The following is an 18,996-nucleotide window of genomic DNA, read 5'->3' on the forward strand; positions in this document are numbered from 1 at the left end:
TCGCCTTCCTGTACTTAGGCGAGACCCGTATACATTGAGTCTTCCAAAGGGTTAAGGAGGAATTCCTTTGACCAATCATAAGCCTGTACACCATCACCAATGTTTCTAACGCCTCCTCTCATTGGCTGAAATCTCTGGTCTTTTGGCAAAGCCTTCTTTATAAACGACTTCCCATTCGCTGGTGAGACGAAAACCCATTTTCAGAAATTTCTATTAAGATCATTTTTTACCGCCTGTATTGAGTAAAAAAAAATTACGAACAGGTCAGTGAATGGATATACACACGACATAAATAAAATGAATGGGAATGCTCCTCAAAATTCCATATAACAATGATTAAGATATGTGAATATTCAAGCTTTTTACTGGTACATTAAAAATGGGTCAGGAAATCTTAGATTTATTTAAGATCCACCAATAAGAGATGGTTACGGAATGGCTTCTAGGTGGTCAGCCTGGGAGTGTCTCCTGGGGGTGGGTAGTAGGGGTATGGTAGGGACTTCATTCACCCCTCCTGGGGCTTTATAAAATTATATATTAGCTATATATATATATATCAAATCAGCACAAATTATGCATGGATGCATAACTGTAGGGTGAAATTTAGGATAAGCCAAATAGCCTGAACAGCTAATGACGAACGTCTAGTCATTTTCCGCACCAGATTTAATAAATTATATAATCTATTTATTAATTTATTTATCAAAATATCAGTTTTGCTAATAAACTGACCTTCGCTTTATGTATTTCCCCTTTAATTACCTTCTTTGTTTCATTGTAAGTGTAGTTAAACTTTATATCGGCATTTAATTTTCCATAAATGAGATTTGATGATAAAGAATTGAGTGCACAGAGGAAGGAGACTGGGAAGGATGTATTCAATCATCACGAATATTGTACCATTGTTTATTTTAACACGAAGTTTAACCTATAGCGATTATTGGTATGAAGTGTTTACTTGTCAGCCACTTAATTGATAACAAATTAAATGATAAATTAATAATAAATACAATTTCAGCGTCTTCCTAAGAATTCCTTATCTTTCACTGTACATATTTTATTGAATTGCAAAGACATGAATAATGTTATGATTACCTAAATGAATAAAACCTCTCTCTCATGTACAATATATTAATATCAATATTAATATTTGCCCACCAATCTCGAATGAAAAATGTTATTGGAGTTCATAATATATAGTGAGTTGATTAAAAAAAACTGTTACCTGTAAATGAGGTAATATTAATTAGAGATTCTGATTATGCTGATCGTAATAGATCTTTTTGGAATGTTTGGATTCCAGTGTTTGATATCAGATGTAATTTCTAATATTCCTCACCAGATCTACCTTTATTGATAATCCTTCTTAATTACCACTGGAATTAAATATGATGAGTAGATTTGATTAGGCCTTTCAAATATTCGAAAAATGAGGAACTGAGAATTAGCAGTTATCAGTAGTTAGGACTCGATATTTGGTATCAATTATCGGAGAAGGGTTTTGCTCGTTATGATTTAGACAAAAGGACTCCAACAAGGCCCGTGGAGAGAGAGAGAGAGAGAGAGAGAGAGAGAGAGAGAGAGAGAGAGAGAGAGAGAGAGAGAGAGAGAGAGAGAGAGAGAGGCAGGCTGGGAGCTAATTGGTTGGTTTAGGGTTCTCTGGTGTCACGATATGAATGATCATTGAAATAGAGAGGAGAAAACAAAATAAAAGAGAAATTCAACGAAATTTGGACAGAGCGACCAAGATGAAGACTGAGTATAATATTTCATAATTAATGGGACAGTGACCATCTGGAGATCACACCACTTAGAAAACTGTGTATAATACTAGCAAAACTACATAACCCAAAAGCACAGCTAATAACTGGAAGGGCACAGGAGCACATGATACGTGACAGTAGGTGAGAAGAACGAAACTATTTCGAGAAAATATAATTTGAGAAGTGAGCGTTTAAAAATACTGGCCTTACAAGGACACCTCCCTCCCTCCCTCCCTACCTGCCGATCTTGCAGGAACAGAGCAGCAGCAGCAGCAGAGTTTGTAGAGTTGTTATATCTCTACTGTACCGCATTTGCTTCTATAGGTTTTGCTTTCAAACTCTAAGATTTGCTTAGAACAATCCCCAGACGGTTTTTCACATCTCGTTGTTGCGTATCTGTCCCCATTTTGCTTCAACCAGACAGGAAAAACTACAAAATTTCCAGGACCATCTTCTGGAAGAACACAAAATTAATATCTGAAACAACACAAGTGATGTCCTGATTTACCCAGCATCCACAATGCTTATAAAAGTCAATATAAGAAAATAGATCGTAATGGTACATCGCTGTGCCTTTGAAATCGAAAGAGGTCAATTGGAAAAGAAAGACGCAGCAGCACACGATAAAAACAGAAAAAAAATGCCTTCCGTAATTAGTGTAATGTGAGAATCCTTTGATTCAAAAGTGTGCTTTCATACGATTATGCCTTGTAAACCTCCACAGATTATCAACAAATCCAGTAAATTTGTTTAAGATTAACTACATTCCGTAAAACTGAAAATAAACACGAGCATCTCTCACCGTAACACTGCTATAAGTAAATGTATCTGCTATGGTCTTAAAACCTTTAATAATAATAATAATAATAATAATAATAATAATAATAATAATAATAATAATAATAAATACGGTTACAAAATTCTGCACAGGAATAAGGGAGTTGAACAAGTATCGTGAATGCTTTACCAGAGCAATACTTGTCCTCACCACACCACAACCAATTTCCTTCAGAGAACTTTCTGACTGCTGAAGAAGACTGCTCCATTACGGTTGTTGAAGAAATATAGAACCAGAATACGAATTTTTCCGATAAGATATGGTCGTGAATCACAAAAGCCCATGATAGGGCATGATGATGAGGGCATGAGGGTCACGTTCAAGATTACTAGGTCATTAATATATAAGTCATCTGAAAGTGCTTCTTCATTGGAACAGTTTGCATGCATGCATGTTAAATGATTTCGGTACAGAAAGACAGGCATAAGGATAATCTCTTATCTCCCACACGTGCGTATAAGGTTCAACCTTTGTAGGAAATTTGGCAGTAATCCTTCCAGCCGTATACAAAGTTGAACAGAAACACTTACAGACAGACAGGATATAAAACTTAACTTCAGGTATATGTACTGCACTTTCAGACATCCTATTTTTTTTTTTTTTTACATCTCTTCGTGTATTTTACATGAAAAAAAGTGGAAGGCATTATTGACGCTTTAGTATAGTTTCTGATATTCTCAAAAGAGGAAAGACACATCATTGTCTCTTCTTATGCTATGTCGGCTTCCATTTGCATTTGGTGCAAGATATCGAATGCAATACAAATTCAAACTGAGTTTATACATCATCTATATTATCTGGGTGCCTGTAAGTTGAACACTAAATAGGTCTACATGCTTTTGTGTTGCTTTCCTTAGACCCCAGGGACCTTCTCGCAGCTGTAATTATGACTTCGTCGTCGTCGTTGGTGTTTGACCATGCTTATACATGAGCTCTTCTGTATGTCTTGTTTATATATCCATCATCCTCTCTTGTCAGCTTTCCCCACCCTTCAACTCTCTAAGGCATCTTGATTCTATTATGAGCTCAGTTGCCATTTCCCTGTGGTTGTGGTTGCTGCTCTCCTCAAATAGGAGAGGCAGAAGCGTCGTCAACACAAAAGTGAGACTCGTTCTGAATGGCGTTATTTGGACTTGGACGCAGTTAGTCCAGGTCAGTCAGTCTTCTTTCTTCCCTAATGGGAAGAAGACGACGACGACGACGACGACGACGACGACACTTGACGACTTCCCCCGTGAATGAATTCGGTTGGGTTTCACAGTTAAAAGGAATGAAAGGTTGTAGAGAGCACTTATTCAAGCTGGGGTCACACATTCACTTATCAAGACGGCGTATGCCCACGTATGTTGTGGGGCCGTAGGATACAAAAGGGCCGGCCTGTAAACAGAGCTTGCAGTTCCCCTTGGGTTAAAGGAGTCAACTACTATATCTATAGATGTCATCGTGGCGTTTTTCCGAAAAATCGTGACGTCGCCATCTAGTGACTTGACAGGCAAATGAAAATCGTAACATTTGTAAATGTTAACTGTTAGTGCACCCATGATTGAAAGTAGGAAATTCGTTCAGGCAGAGATGGAAAACCACAGATGAGTTACGTTTGTGATGATTGTTTTGAATAATGAAACATCATCGTGATTTCGGCTGTCAGGCACCTGCCCACACCAGTAAATGGAAGGGGACATTTCATAGCTTTCCCAACCAACGGTTGGTGAGTTTTTTTTTTTTATTTTCTTAAAAAAATTCAACAATAAAAAAAATATATAAAAAAATAAAAATCAGTGATTTATTTGATTTTTAAACATTTATTTTGTTTTTTTTTTTTTTTTTTTTTGTGTTTTATTTGTTTTAATGTTTTTTCAATTTTTGTTTTCCCCCAAATGTATTGTTTCTGGCCCGTCCGGACCCGGATCGACATCCGGGAATCTCCACTGTAATGGTTCGAGGTAAGTATCGCTAGGAAAAATACAAATTACCAAGAATTTGTGATTCCCTCGGAAACTAATCCACTTGCCGACGAGTCATCTAAATATATATCTATATGTTTAAGGAATATTCGTGACAAAGAATCCCAATAGAACAAAAAATTGTAATCCATTTGGAAATCTGTTTTTAAGAGTCTAGCCAGCCAGTGGGCTTCCAAGCCCTCCATCCACTGGCCTTTAAAGGTTCCAGTTTCCAGGTTCCAGCCAATGAGAGAAGGCGATGGAAATGGTTTCTGTTCTTTGGTGGAGGTCTCTGATTGGCCGAGAGAAAATCTTGAGCAGTTTTCAGGCAGCCATGACTGGGAAAAAAAAAGGACAATCGGAATCAGTTTGTTTTCGTGGTGATATTTTCCAGTAAGTACCTTTTTCTTGTTAGATGTTTTGCGCAGCTTTTAGATTTAATATTTGTTGGCGTTCATCCGGGTAAAGGTCGATTGTCACAGGTATTTATAATTGTTTTGATAGCAATCCCAGTACTCACAGAGACCAGTGAATCGCCAGAAACCGTCTTATTTCAGGGGTCAGTTTTTTCCATGCTGGTAAATTATAAGCAGTTGAAGGTGAAAATATGTTTAAAAAAACTATAAATGACAGGAATTTTCAGGCAAGGGACAAACTGAGAAATTTTCAGTTTAGGGCTAATTCCTTTGATCAGTCAGGGCTTCTAGATGTTACATCTGTGATTGGCTGTTTGTTGAGGTCCTTTGTTTTGCGTTTTTTGTCGTGAAGGGTCAGTTTGGTTATATTCGATGGGATGTAGTATGTGCTGGGTAATGTGACAAAGATGTCGATGTTATTGCCAAGCACTATCATGTAAAATCAATTTGGCAATGCTACCTCTCTCTCTCTCCTCTCTCTCTGTTCAGCTAAGGATGACTATGTAATGGCTAACTAATGTAATGCAGAGGTATTCTGCAGCATTTTGCCTGAACCAAATACCCCTGCCAAATCTCTCTCTCTCTCTCTCTCTCTCTCTCTCTCTCTCTCTCTCTCTCTCTCTCTCTTCAAGGCCTCCTCATCTATAAGTGAGGAGTAAGCATTCTCGTGTAAAGAGAAATTAGCTTATTCATTTGGGGCCACGCTGCTGTAGGGTCGGGGAGGCGGAGGTGGTGGAATAATTAAAAAAAGTGAGAATAGAGTTGGGAAGGGGTGATGGGGGGCGGGGGAGGGGTGTTGCTGTCATTTAACGCTAAGCTTCCCAAGAAGTACCAGGACCAGAAATGGAGGCTGCGTATTTCTCTCTCTCTCTCTCTGCTCTCTCTCTCTCTCTCTCTCTCTCTCCTGTATTTTATTATGCAAGAGGATATTGCAGATATGGAGAAAATTGCAGATTCAGACACAAAATGAATATTATGATGAAGGAAGAACAAATATTATGGAAAAGTTGGATTTTTTTTAATGTCAGAATTTCTGGAAATGAAAAAAGAACAACATACCAGAACAGGCAAAGAGACATGGGAAAATCCTTATTATTTACCAATATTAAATGAAGGAGAAAACACGCAAACCATCATAGTGATGAACGCGCAGGGTTCAGTTACGAGTAACTCAAAAATAAAAATAGAGTACTTAGAAGAACTAACCAAATTGAAAAGAAAATAGATATAATGAATATAAGTGAAACCTGGTATTCCCAAGAGACTGGGAATGATGATCAAATAAAAGGGTTCCAAAACTTATAGATCAGATAGAAAAAATAGGATATGCTACTAGAATACAACATTCAACAAATAAATCACCTGCCAACAAGAAAGGAAAATACTTTAGACCTAGTATTGTGAACGAGATGAATTATGTTAAAGAAATAATAGTTATAATGCGAGTATTTTAGACCATAATGTCATAGAATTAAACAGTCCATTCCAAAGCAAGTGAAAACAGAGATAAGCAAGAAAATGAAAAAGTGGGAAGGATATGGAAAATACAACTTCTACAGTAAAAATATAAAATGGTCAGAAATAAATGAAGAATTAAACAAAGATTGGTATAACATTTTGTCGTAAGTGATGACATAAGGGTAAATACGGAGATATTATATAAAAAAAAATATTAGAGAAAATAGTGGATAAATATATACCGAAGAAGAAAAGTAAACATCAGTCATGCATACCCAAGAGACAGAAGGATCTTGTTCCAGAAAATCAGAAAGTGGAAAAAAGGTCTTGCAAAAGAAAAAATGCATGGAAAGTTTATAGAACTAAAAAGTAAGATAGAAAATGCAGAACAAAAGATTATACAATCAAAAGAAAATGAAAAACGGGACTTGGAAGAAAAAAACCCTATTAAATATCAGCAAAACCCCAAAAACTATTATACTCATCACGCGAAAGAAGATGAATAAAAGAAGAATAGAAATAGGCCCTCTAAGAATTGAAGGGAGATTAACGAATGAAAAAAAAGGAAATTTGCAATATATTGGCAGAACGATATAAGAGAGAATTCACCCCTAGAATAGATAATGAAGATAATGATATAGAAGTAAGGGATGAAAATAGTGAATATTTAGCTGACATAGATATTAATGAAGCTGATATTGTGCAGGCTATTAATGAAATTTAAAATGGAGCTGCAGCAGGGCCCTGATGGAGTTGTCCTGGGGGGGCTACTTTTGTTAAAGAAAGTAGTTCATTCTATCGCAAAGCCACTTGCAATATTATTAAGACAAAGTGTAGATACAGGCAACATTTATGATGAGCATAAATTAGCATATATTACCTCTACTTTCAAAAGTGGATCAAGAAAGACTAGAGCAAAGTAATTATAGGCCTTGTGAGTCTAACATCACATATTATGAAAGTGTATGAAAGGGTAATGAAGAAAAAATATTATGAAACATTTAATAAAAAAATAATTTGTTTAATAAAGGACAACATGGTTTCGTACCCGGAAAAAGTACACAAACCCAACTGTTAGTCCACCGTGAGAACATATTCAAAAATATGAAAAGCGGAAATGAAACACATGTGGTTTGTTTATCTAGACTTTTGCAAAAGCTTTTGACAAGGTAGACCATAATATATTAGCGAAGAAAATTAGAAAACACAATATCGTGGATAAAGTAGGAAGATGGTTAAAAGAATTTTTACACAACAGAAAACAGATAGTTATTGCAAACGACGAGAAATCGGATGAAGCCAAGGCAATATCCGGTGTGCCACAAGGTACGGTGTTAGCTGCAATACTGTTTGTTATTATGATTGAAGACATAGACAGTAATGTTAAGGATTCGGTAGTGAGTAGTTTTCGCAGATGACACAAGAATAAAGTAGAGAAATTACCTGTGATGAAGATAGGAACGCTCTACAAAGAGACCTTAACAAAGTATATGATTGGGCAGAGGTAAATAGGATGTATTTAACTTCCGATAAAATTTGAATCAATAAATTATGGAGACAGAGAAAGAAAGCTATATGCATATAGGGGACCCAATAATGAGACAATCACAAATAAGGAAGCAGTTAAAGACCTTGGTGTGATGATGAATAGGAACATGTTATGCAATGAACAAATAGCAATTCTGTTGGCAAAATGTAAAGCAAAAATGGGAATGTTGTTTTACGGCACTTCAAAACAGAAAAGCTGGAACACATGATTATGCTTTATAAAAAACATATGTTCGTTAGTCCACTTGAATATTGCAATATGATATGGTACCCACACTATCAAAAAGATATTGCACAATAGAGAGTGTACAAAGGTCCTTTACAGCTAGAATAGAAGAAGTTAAGGACCTTGACTACTGGGAAAGACTACAATCCTCAAAATTATATAGTATAGAAAGGATAAGAAAGAGACGCTACATGATAATTCAGGCATGGAAACAGATAGAAGGAATAGCAGAAAACATCATCATGGAACTAAAATATCAGAAAGAGCAAGCAGAGGTAGATTAATAGTGCCCAAAACTATACCAGGAAAAATAAGGAAAGCACACAGGACATTAATCCACTACGCACCAGCATTGATAATGCAGCGTCTATTCAATGCGTTGCCAGCTCATCTGAGGAATATATCAGGAGTGAGCTAGATGTGTTTAAGAATAAGCTCGACAAATATCTAAACTGCATCCCAGACCATCCAAGATTGGAAGATGCAAGATATACCGGAAAGATGTACTAGCAACTCTCTGGTAGACATTAGAGGTGCCCTCACACTGAGGGACCTGGGGCAACCCGAACGAACTGTAAGGTCTGTAAGGTAAGGTCTCTCTCGTGGTTGGAATCACTGGGGGAATAAGGTGCTATGATTCTGGTGACAACCAGATGCTCATTAGGTCGAAGATCTTATTGAAAATCGCGAGCTCTAAATCGGACCTTTATATGACGATCACTCGTCTTGTCGGTTTGAACGATGATACATGAAGTTCTGTTTTGTGTGTGTGTGTGTGTGTGTGTGTGTGTGTGTTTGTGCCGATATCCTAACATCTAGTCGTTATTACCACGAGTTAATACTTGTAAGTCACTTCTCGTTTCCTTAAAATGTTTAAATGTGTAAAGGAAAATGAATGAATGGCACAGACTGCATAACTGGAACCGTCGCACTCAATTTTAGACCTATAATGTTTACTAAAACGCCTGTTGGCATCTCTCTCTCTCTCTCTATCTCTTTCGGACGTTGTCTTGGGGGACGGGAATGAGAGCGGGGGGGGGGGGGGAGGAGGGAGGATATATCTCTGCCAGGGTCTTCCGATTAGGATGGTAGGAGGGGGAGGAGGAAATGGGGGAGGAGAAATTGCTCGCCACTCTTTTGATGAGTCTTGAATCATGTGACATCCATTGACGTATCTCATTTATAGTTTTGGATTATTGCTTTCCTTCCTTCCTTCCGTCCTTAGACTACTGATTATTCTATTCATTGTGGTCGTTATAGGTCTTTTCCAGTCATTTCTGACTAACTTGCTGTCAGTGGGAGGACCGATCGACCAGCTTTGTATAGTTGAGCTCAAGATCTATTAATTGTTGTTTATTCGCAAATATTCACTTCCTTGATTATGCGTTGAAATTCCTTTTGGTCTGTTGCCCAAAGTTGGTTTGAAATTTGGGGCCGGTTGCAATTTTGCAACGTCCCCGGGTGGGGTTGAATTTGCAAAAGGGCAGACCACTCATACGTTAAATGTTGTAAGTACTACAAATTCAAAGTGTTCTGCACTTACTTCAGTTGCTCTCAGTATATTATTCCATTGTTTTCCGTCTGGAGAGAGAGAGAGAGAGAGAGATGAGAGAGAGAGATGAGAGAGAGAGAGAGAGAGAGAATTTCCGTCTTTTAAATTAAAATTCAAACTACCCCGGAAAACTGATTTACAATCAGTTATATATATTTGTAAGGATATAAGTTCGTTTTTGCAAATTGCAGTAGTCTTACTATAACAATTAAGTGTGGATGATGTAACAAAAACCCAGATTTAAAACCATACTTTTTTCTATCTTTTATTTAAAATATCTAATGTACAATACATTTTTTATTACATATGTTAAGGAGCAATATTAATTTTATTTCTCATATACAGCACTTATAAATTAAATAGCACTTTTTGTATACAAAAAATTGTACAAACATTCAGCGTACAATAATTTCATCACATTTTGGTTTCAAAGTAGTCTTCAACCGAGTCACATACAATAATTAATAATATCCTTCTTGAACAGAATTCGAGCTAACAGACCGTAAGTTTTTAAAGGGAACAACATCGTACAAAACTGAGGCAGCCTTTTCTAAAAACCGTATTCCATATTTTCCTTGAGAAAACCTTGCAAAAGTTCTTTTTTATATGTATTCCGCAAAAACCCATCTATCACAATTAAGTTTTACCCTTAAGATACCTTATCAAATCAGACAACGACATCTTTTGTTCACTTTACCCACCCACATTGCATACAAGTAACCTGTCAATAAAACTAACACACTATTATCAACTAGTTTCAATTTACAGTGAAAATTAAACATTAAAATCTTTGTAAAGTTATCCGGGCTCATACCACAAATCTCCACCAACACTTTTTGAAAATACAACAAAATTGGATTATTTGGTTACAAAAATAACAAAAAATATGCAATATAAATTCTGTTTCACTGCAGTTATCACATAAATCTGAGCTTTTAATGTTTAAAATCTTCAGTCTGTGGTTTGTTTGCCAAAATCCCGTGCATATATTTGTATATGAATTCCCTCTCCAAAAGTACCTATAAAAGGAACATTAATACGTTTCCAAATCAATACCTAATTCCTAGTAAGCGGGTAATTTCACTCCTCAATGCTTGGTTTTGAAGACAATTAGAGATAATAATAAGCAACCTTGCATGTAACATACGGAAAGTTTTTAATTAAAGCCTATGCATTTTCCTTATCACCTCAATGGCACTCGAATAGAACGATGGTGTCACATAAGATACGTCAACTATATCTCTTAATGACAACAAATAACTAAATCTAAGTTACAATATACACACTCAAACCAATTCCACTTAACACATCCTTTAATACAGTCAACTGAAGGTAGCTTGAGTTTTATAGTACACATCGAATATTCCCAAACCCCCTTCACTTCTACGTAAACATACGTAGCCCTTTTTATTGGATTGTACATCCCCTTCCAGATGTACCGAAAGATACATAATACGTTACTGGGGGTAACGTATGGGCCATATACCATACTTTTGATAAAATCAAAGAATTTATAATTACACTCATTTGGAAAAATTGACGATTTCCTCATACTCAACATATTTAAGACAGTTTGAACCTTATTCGCAATAAACAGACCAATTTTCCTCGTGCGTCAAATCAAAGTTATTACAAAAAATAATACCAAAAATAACCATACTAATTAACCACCCGTATCCACTCCAAAGGCCAATCCTGCCTGTTAATCCAGCTGCCCAAACCTATCATTGTAGTTTTTTCTTTGTTAAGTCTCGCAGCTGTCGCGACTTTAAAGTTTGTGAATGAGCTTGGAAACGAGCTGTTATCGAATTAGTTGTTGACACAAATACGTAAGAATCGTCAGCAAACCCTTGTACTTTCACGACTGTCTGATTTGGAAGACTAATACCAATGTCAAGTACCGGCTTTCTTCATTAATTAAACGGATCCGTGTACATATTGTATATACCTAAATAAAATAACTAATGGTAACCTTCTTTCGTAATAAGTACGAAATCTTGAATTAAGTTAAAATGTAGCTCTCCAGTATCCTTGTAAAAACTTACCTTCTGATTCCCCCCTCCTGTTTCGTTCTCCTTACTCCCCCTCTCTCCCCATCCCCCCCACACGTTTTCCTTCGCTCTGGCTTATTTGCCACCTGTGTGTTTCGTCCCAGCTCCTGCCTCGTAAGCGCTTGTTAAGAGCTTCTCTGATCTTTGTGAGTACGGTTATTATACCACATGATATTTTGGATTTGGTATTGGGGCAGAATATTTAGTTTATTATGTTGGTTATGTTAATTAATTGGTAATGTTTTGATATTGAGTTTTGTTATTAAATGTAATTGTTTTATTGTTTTTTCCATATAACCTATTGTTAATTTTGTGGATTTAACTTGAACCTGACAAATGGGGGCCTGACCGGGATCTCTAAATTTAAAATTAAATTCTGCCCAAATCCATTTCAACGTAACATTTTGTATTCTGATCGTGGGATATGATTATCATGTGTTGAGTATTAATGTTACAGTGCGCAAGTAAATCAGTGATGTGTCAACAGTGATACCGTAATCCTTTTAGAGTAAGCTTTATTTTTAGTGCTAACGAGGTATCTCTATTGTTCTGTCCGCGAGCCACCATCGACCTCAAGTGTCTTTAAACTTTAATTACGGTTGTAACTAAGCCAATATAGTTTATAATCGGGTCTTGAGCACTGATTAAAAATAACCACTTTCGTTGTATTTGGAGCATTCAGCGGAAAATAATAAGGTAACATATTTTGCTTAGCGGCCGTCGACATGGGTAGTTCGTGTAAATGCTCGTTATAATAATTATCCTTGTCCGAAGCATTCTTTTCCGAGGTGTTAACTTCAGAATTCGCTTCCCAGTTTCCATTGTGCACATTTATTATGACTTAAAGTGTTTAACACAGTATATGGTGTAGACTATATATCCTACTTTCAGAAGTAGCAATTGTTTACAAGGTGTTACTAACAGGTAGACGTCTCTTAACTCAAAATGCCGCTCTTTAGTGTTGATGATTTTCATAGTGACCCAGCGTCACACCTGACTTCCATTGTTGTCGCTAATAAAAATGAACTTTTGTTGTTAGCAGCTAAATTTGGGTAGCTCTTCCTCCTAATGCAAAGAAGGATGTAGTACGTAAAATCCATAGTACAGCATTGTATAAGTGAAGACCTAGTGGATAGTTCTGAGGGCAGCAAATATATCGTAGACGTGGGTGATAAATCGTCGGATGTAGAGTATACATGAAGCTGGCTATTCAGTTAGAGCAATGAAAAGAGAAACCATAAATGCTGAACTAGAGAAGAAAAAGAGACAGTTGGAAATAGAAAATCTGGCTTTATTAGAAAGACAGCAAAAGGAAACTGAGGTTTTATTGGAGTTTATTCAAGCTAAATTAGACTATGAAGCTCAGTTAGCTCAGCAAATGGAAGAGAGTAAAATCAGGTTAGCTATGGAAAATAAAAAGCAGGAATTAGAACTAGAAGCTAGACAACCAATGAAATTTGATTTGACTAGATGCATCAAGTTAGTTCCTAAGTTCGATGAGACTGAAGTTGACGTGTTTTTTAAGAATTTCGAAGACTTGGCTTCTTACATGAAATGGCCTCTTGAACAATGGGTGGGCTCATTAAGCCTAAGTTGGTCGGAAGGCTGCCACTGTTGTTCGTAGTCTGGTAGGTGAATTGCAGCTATATGGTAATCAAAAAAGCTGTTTTAGATGCATATGCTGTAACTAGTGAAGGTTATCGTCATAAGTTTCGTAATTATGTTAAGCCCATATTAAGACTTGGACTGAATTTGCTGCAGAAAAATTAAGGTTGTTTTAAAAAGTGGCTTGACTCAGAAGATGTAGTTACTTATGAGGAATTAATTAATCTCATTGTAACTGAGGAATTTAAGAAGAGACGTCTCCCTCAAAATATCATGTTGTATATAGCTGATAAGGAAGAGAAGGATCTCAAAAAGGCAGCTGTTTTGGCTGATAACTATTCATTAATACATAAAGGCAGTCTGGGTAATGTAAAACAACATAGAGCAGAACGCTGGGTGATAAAGATGGGAAGAACTTATTAGGGTTTGTTTTGCAATTATTGTAAGAAGGAAGGCCACATGATTAGTAATTATCGAATCCTGCATGTAAGAGGGGGAAAAGTGACTGAAAACAGAGCTCCAGTTAAGGTGTTCCCAGGATACAAATCAGACGCCGGTAAAGAATCTGCAATGCATTGCGTATCACAGGATAAGAATTTGTTTGAAAAATTCATTGTAACGGTACAATATCATTGCACAGTAGTGATAAACCCATTAAAGTAAGAATGTTAAGGGATACAGGTTCAAACCAAAGCATTTTAATTAAGTGTTGTTCCAAATCTCACATTGCTTGATGAAAATGTCATAGTCAGGGATTTAACTGACGCTAAACTATTGCCGCTTACAGAAGTGTTCATGGATTGTCCGTACATATCTAATTAGTAAAGTAAAAATGGCTGTTAGAGAAGGGAATTTCCCCTTGCCAAATGTACAAAGTGTTACTTGGTAACGATCTTGCTGGAGAACTGTTGTTACCCAATCTGATAATGTATGAAACTCCTGGAATAATAGAGGAAAGTGAGATGAAAGAGATCGTGAGTGAGAAAAAGAGGAAAATGAAAAGGAGTCAAAAGTGGAGGGTTGTGTTAATGTGACGACCCGCAGTATGGTTAATAATGATCGAGTGAAAGTAAGTGTACCCAACCTCGCAGATAAAGTACAAATGAACAAGAAAAGCCTTGTAAAGTTACAGAGAGAAGTTCCACAACTTTAAAGGGTGTTTATAAGCAAGCATTGGAGAAAGGAATGGAAAAGGTACCTGGATATTACTTTAAGGATGATGTACTTTTCAGGTTATGTAGACCTCCTAGGCTGGGTAATGATGAAACCTGGGAGTACAGAAACAGTTAATAGTCCCTCATGATTTACGTAAAGATTTATTGGAGCTCGCTCATAATGTTTATTCACATTTTGGAATTACTAAAACTTACAACCGCTTAGCATATGATTTTTTCTGGCCTAAAATGAAGGCGGATGTTGTAAATTTCATTAAACATTGTCATATTTGTCAAATTGCCGGTAAACCTAATAAGGTTATACCAAAGGCACCTTTGAATCCTATTATTGTACCTCATGAGCCCTTCCATCGAATTATCCTAGATTGTGTAGGTCCACTGCCCAAGACAAAGAAAGGTAATCAATATCTTGTGACTATAATGTGCCCTACCTCACGATTTCCTATTGCACTTCTAGTCAGGAATATTTCCTCTAAAAATGTTCTTAACCACTTACTCAAAGTATTTACAACTTACGGGTTTCCTAAGAAAATCCAGTGTGATAGGGGTAATAATTTTACTAGTGATGTTTTCAGAAAACTCTGAATGAGTTGTTGTATAAAACAGTGTCTCTCATCTCCTTATCACCCAGAATCTCAGGGAGCATTAGAACGGCATCATCAGACTTTAAAGTCGTTGCTTAGGAAATTTAGTATTTAATCTAAATCTGATTGGGATGAAGGCATAGACTAGTTTACTATTTGTAATTAGGGAAGTACCTTCTGAGTCTCTAGGTGTATCACCTTTTGAAATGCTATACGGTCGTAAAGTACGTGGTCCTTTACAAGTAGTTAAAGATAAGTTACTTGACAAGTATAACGTAGAGGTTATAACAGTGAGTCAGTACCTACAGAAATTAAAGGGAAATATTAATAAGATTCATAAATTTGCTCTAAACAACTTGTGTAAATCAAGAAGAGATGAAAATTAGGTATGATAAAAACAGTAAAGATAGGAAGTTTAATGTGGGAGATTTAGTCTTTGCCTTCTATCCCATTACTGGTTCTCCTTTTAAAAGTAAGTTTTCTGGCCCTTATGTTATACAGAAACGTTTAAGTAATCAGAATTATATCATAAAAACTCCAGATAGACGTAAAAGCCACTCAGTTAGTCCATGTCAATATGCTTAAAGAATATCATGCCGATTCCTCTGCTGCTCTATTTTGTTCCAGAGACAGATATTGCAAAACAAAAGTCCACCACCTTAAAGGATGTAAATTCTTTATTGGCCTAAATGAAATCCCATCTTGGGCTGACTTTTCTAATAAAGAAATCTTGGAATCTCTTCCGCAGTATCTACAGCACCTAAATGAGGACAGCAACGGTGTGATTTATTTAAGAATCTGCTACGACCAGGTATGAAGATGTATGCAGTGCTAATCCCCGAGAATGCAGTGTTATTTTCTCACGACATTGAGTTATTGCAGGAAACTCGTCCTATACGACAAAAACTACTATCGACCCAACTTTGAAAAACCGAAGGTAATGCAAGAAGATGGTCGAAGTATCGACTGAAGCATAAACTTGCTGTGCCTAGCAAGTCTCCTTGGGCTTCTCCTTGCTTACTAGTGCCCAAGTCTAATGGTAAGGTCAGGTTATGTACAGACTATAGAAAATTAAATTCTTAACCATTAAAGACAGTTATCCCCTGCCACGTATTGATGACATACTGGACTCCATTGGTAAGTCGAAATATTTAACCCAAGTCGATATGCTGAAGGGTTATTATCAAGTCCCATTGTCAGGAGAGCGAAGGAGATGTCCGCCTTTATTACTCCCTTTGGGTTGTTCCAATATGAAAGAACTTGTCCTTTTGGTCTGTGCAACGCACCTGCCACATTTCAGAGAATGATAAATGATGTCATAAGAGATCTGGATGGGGTTTATGGTTACTTGGATGACATTCTTGTAGTATCTGACACATGGGAGGAAACATCTTTGTAAACTTAAAGCACTTCTTGATAGATTTAGAAGGTTGGGTTTGACAATAAATCTTGCTAAATCAAACTTTGCGTAAGCTCGTGTAAAGTACTTGGGACATGTTATTGGAAGCGGGGAAATCTTGCCTAAAACCACTAATATAGAAGCTATATTAAATTATCCCGTACCTACAAACAGAAAAGAAGTAATGAGATTCATTGGAATGACCTCTTATACCGTAGATTTTGCAAGAATTTCAGTAATGTAGCTCATCCGTTGATAAACTTGACTAGTACCAAGACTAAATTCGTATGGGATGATCTTGTCAAGACTCCTTCAACAGACCAAAAAGCCTACTTTGCTGTAAACCAGTATTAACAACTCCTGATCCTTCAAAACCTTTTGTTCTCCAGGTAGATGCATGTGACTACGGTGTTTGGTGCTGCCTCTACAAGAGAAGCCTGAAACTAACTTGCTTCACCCTGTGTCTTACTATTCATGCAGGTTGAAGAAGCAACCAAAGGTCGCTATCTACTGTGGAGAAAGAACTCCTAGCTATAGTACAAGCCTTGCAGAAATATGAAGTCTACGTTTCCACAAATAACCCCATTACTGTTGTACACCGACACAACCCCCCTCGTCTTCTTGAACAGAGCTCGAAATGTGAACCAGAAAATTTTAAGATGGTCTCTCTACTTGCAAAACTTCAATATCAGTGTTCAGCACATTCGTGGTCAAGACAATCGTATAGCTGATGTACTGTCAAGAACACCGTACCAGGGAATATCGTACCTTCATAGGTTACGATCTCTTCAGCGGGAGGAGATTAATTAAACGGATCCGTGTACATATTGTATATACCTAAATATAACTAATGGTCAACCTTTCGTAATAAGTACGAAATCTTGAAATTAAGTTAAAATGTAGCTCTTCAGTATCCTTGTAAAACTTACCTTCTGATTCCCCCTCCTGTCTCGTTCTCCTTACTCCCCTCTCTCCCCATCCCCCCACACGTTTTCCTTCGCTCTGGCTTATTTGCCACCTGTGTGTCTGTCCAGCTCCTGCCTCGTAAGCGCTTGTTAAGAACTTCTCTGATCATTGTGAGTACGGTTTATATACCATATGATATTTTGGATTTGGTATTGGGCAGAATATTTAGTTTATTATGTTGGTTATGTTAATTAATTGGTAATGTTTTGATATGTTAAGTTTTGTTAATTAAATGTAATTGTTTTATTGTTTTTTCCATATAACCTATTGTTAATTTTGTGGATTTACTTGAACCTTGACACCAATTATATCGTTACTTTCTTGAATTACACATAGAACGGTTCCTGAAAAAATACAGAATAGCAACATAGACATAGGGCAGCTTTGCCTCACCGACCTGTTGACAGGAAAGGGACTGCTTAGATAGCCATTAACATACTTACTCGACTTACACATTGTAATATAATGTTTTTATTAAATCCATAAATTCTGTCGGAATGCCAAATTTTGCTAACACCTCATATACAAAACCAATATGCACTCTATCAAAAGCTTTTGACCAATCGAGACTCAAGATGGCAGCATCTACTTTATTTTCATTTGAATAAAGCATGATGTCTTTTGTATGGTACTGTTCGCTGAACAATCGATCTCCCTTTGACTGCACAGTATTGCTCAGGGGAAATTATGTTGTCCAATATAGACTCAAACCTGTTTTTTGTTCATTGAAACTTACCTGTCAGATATATATATAGCTGTATTCTCTGAAGTCTGACAGAATTTCTAAAAACTTACGACACATGTAGTGGGAGTAGGGTGGTTAGTACCCATTCCCGCCGCTGGGAGGCGGGTATCAGGAACCATTCCCATTTTCTATCAGATTTCTTCTGTCGCCGGTGTTGTAAACAACTGTTTACAGCACCTCCGCCTCAGGATTTTGGAAAACTGTTATTGCTTGAGTATCCTCTTCACTTTGGTTTTTTTAACTGGTTTTTGAAATTGGATCGATAGCTAGGCATATGTTGACTTTGGATTGTTTAGATTTTGGCTTGGTTTTTTCCTTAAATAAGATGTCTGGGTCTAGTTCGGCTAGCGCCAGGGTGTGTATGAAGGTGAATGTAAGGTGAGGCTACCAAAGGCTTTGGTTGATCCTCACACAGTATGTAAAGGTTGTAGGGGACAAGTGTGTATGTATGATTTTCGCTTGCACTGAATGCGAAAGTTTGACTGATTTGCAATGGAAGACGTATGAATCCTATGTTAATAAATTAGAGCGTGACAAGATCAGGAGGTCTTCCTCCAGGAGTAAATCGGGTAGCAGACAGGGTATTAATTTATCCCCCTTCTAACCCTCCTGTAGAGTTTGTAACTCCTAACCCCGTAGTGTTGCCTTCGGGCCCTCAAGTGGTGTCTGCGGAGGGTAATGCCCTTTCGCTTATTTTGGATTCGTTGAAAACGCTCGAATCCAAAGT

Source organism: Macrobrachium nipponense, chromosome 25 (genome assembly GCF_015104395.2).
Source record: "Macrobrachium nipponense isolate FS-2020 chromosome 25, ASM1510439v2, whole genome shotgun sequence".
Lineage (NCBI taxonomy): Eukaryota > Metazoa > Arthropoda > Malacostraca > Decapoda > Palaemonidae > Macrobrachium > Macrobrachium nipponense.